The sequence below is a fragment of the Triticum aestivum genome, chromosome 2A (genome assembly GCF_018294505.1).
Source record: "Triticum aestivum cultivar Chinese Spring chromosome 2A, IWGSC CS RefSeq v2.1, whole genome shotgun sequence".
Classification (NCBI taxonomy): domain Eukaryota; kingdom Viridiplantae; phylum Streptophyta; class Magnoliopsida; order Poales; family Poaceae; genus Triticum; species Triticum aestivum.
In genome coordinates, this window is record NC_057797.1 from 656,180,866 (window position 1) to 656,183,556 (window position 2,691).

The window sequence follows — 2,691 nt, forward strand, 5'->3', positions numbered from 1 at the left end:
ATGCGTCCATGGCTGCGGGTCGCTGGCGCCGGCGCGCGCGGGGCTTTGAAGCGGGAGAAGACAGAGCGAGCGAGTGTGCCACGCGCGGAAGCAGACGCCGCAAATACACCGTGCAGGGTACCGCTTCCTGCCGCGCGCCCAACTGCTTATACCGCGCGCGCGGTTATTGCGCGCCCGCTGGAGCCATCCGTCGGATTGCGCGCGCGTTAAAATGAGTCTATTTACGGCGCAGCGCTTGTTTAGCGCGTCTGTTGAAGATGCTCGTAAGAAGGCGTGCCGCATGGGTTTCAGGGCGGTTGCAGCCAAAACAGTGGATGCATCGGATGCTTAGGCCGCTTTCACGCGCTATTTGTCGTGTTTCACTTATGCGAGCATTGGATTAGAATGACCGTCCAAAAGTAAACATGTGGCATGTCCGTAGGTCACCGTCGTCGTGGATACTGCCTAATTATCTAGAGCTGCAGAAACTATACGCTTATCAGCGCAAATCTAGAAGGCAGATTTATCTTGGTATAATTCAATGTGTAAAAGGAGCTACTGGTGGCAGTACTGAACTATAGAAAATTTCCTTGTGAGGGAAATCACATCCATGCTGTCATGCACTCCCCGGCCGCTGAGAGACACTTTTCTAGGGCGAACATGCATCGAAGCAACAAAAATGGAGCAAAAGACTTCCACAGCCCGAGTCAGATCTTTTACTTGAGACAGGACCACCTCCCTCTGTCCATGGAAGATGGGAGCCTCCAACATTCGAACTCAAATCTGAACTCGCCGTGGCAAAGCTCGCGTCTCGCTTCGCACGCAAAGCGCAGAGCGCGCTGAGTGGAGCTCCGCGCCGGGCAGAGCTGGCTTCATGTGACGGCCGAATAGTTTTAGGGCTCGTCGCGTCCACCGGGACAAGTGCCGGCCGGCGGGTTCAAAAATCGCTGGCACGCCCGGCCGGTCCGATCGCTCCACCGCTCTACGTGGCCGGCGGCGCTTGGCTGGGCGATAGGGCGCTCGCGTGCGGCCGAAGCTGCTCCCGTGCTGGGGCATGTGTCGTGATTCTAAGTCTGACAGTAATGTAGGGGGGTAAGTATAGAGAGGCGAGATCTTAGCTATGGAAGAGGGGCATGTGTCGTAAGGACGCAAGGTTTTCCAAGTTTAGGTCCTTCTCGGAAGAAGTAAAAACCCTACGTCTCGGAGCCCGGAGGCGGTCGACTGGATTATGTGAGTATGAGTTACAGAGGTGCGAACCCTTGTCCCGGAGGAGAGGGTGGCTTATATAGAGTGCGCCAGGACCCTGGCCAGCCCACGTTACGAAGGGTTCAATGTACATTAAGGCAGGGCGTTACTGGTAACGCTAGTAATAAAGTGCTATAATGACCATAAAAGCTATTTAATGACCGACCGTTAGCGTGCAGGGTGACTTTAGGTCTCTTGGCCGTCGAGTGGTTGGATCTTGGTCGAATGATCGCTTCTTGGTCGAGTGACTTCGAATCTGTCGAGTGGAACACCTTCAAGTCGATTGAAAGGTGATTTCTTCTAGAGATGTCCTTGGGTAGGGCAGTTAGGATAGGTCCATGACCCTACCCTAGGTACATAACTTCATCATTAGCCCCCGAATGGATCGAGGTTTGAGTGGGGAAGGAGTTGAGGACCTCTTCGACTTGTTTTTCATGCCATGAGCATATCTTGCTCTGGATCAATGGACCCGAGTGATGGCAGCAACTTCCTTTTCAGTTGCCTTGATCCATTCTTAATTCTTCGTCGAGTGAGTTTCTTTACTTGTAAGGCTCCGAGTGACGGTGCGGAGGAGATCTTTGGTCTGACAAGTTATTTGCTGCCCACGGATTTAGTGGGATCCGAATTTTGGGAAGCGCGCGGGACGGGGGAGGCCGCAGTAATCGGACGAGATAGAGCGGAGCCGCCTCGATCCCCGTGCCACCTTTTTCGCCACGTATCGCTCATGCGGTCGTTACGGGATTTGGCAGAGCCATCTGGGCCTACCTGTCAGCCACTCGGAAACGACCTCATATAAGGCGTTGGACCGGAGTCTCCCGAACAGTGCGCCCCATTATCTCTTCTCCTCCTCACGCCTCTCCTCTGCGCTCGCTCTCGCTCCAGCGCCACCGCGCCACACGCGTCTCGTCGGCGACAATGGTGAAGGAGAAGACAACGGCTCTGAAGCGGGCAAAGAAGGCGACAGCGAGGTCAAAGGGGAAGGCGACGAGCCGGGGCGGATCTTCCTCGTGGACTGGCCTGCCGAGGGGTTGGATCCAGGGCGACTGGATCCACTCGAGGATCTCCCAAGAAGACCTCGACGACCTGGCCGAGGGAGGGTTGATCCCCTACGACTCGGTGCGGCTTCCGGGGAAGGAATCTGAGCCGCAACCCCGGGAGGGTGAGCGCGTTCTTCTTGCCACCCACGTCGACCGTGGGTTTTCCTTGCCTCCTCATCCTTTCTTCCGAGGGTTTCTGAACTTCTTTGGGGCTCAACTCCACCATTTTACCCCCAACTCAATCGTTTATCTTGCCGCGTTCATTTCCTTGTGTGAGAACTTCTTGGGTTGTCGACCTCACTGGGGTCTTTTCAAGCATATTTTCACTTGTCACTCCCAGACAGTGAAAAAGGCTAATCCGAGTGACGAGAGGACCCAAGTGATCCAGATGTGTGGGGGTCTTGGCATCCAGACAAGGGGAAAAAGCTCC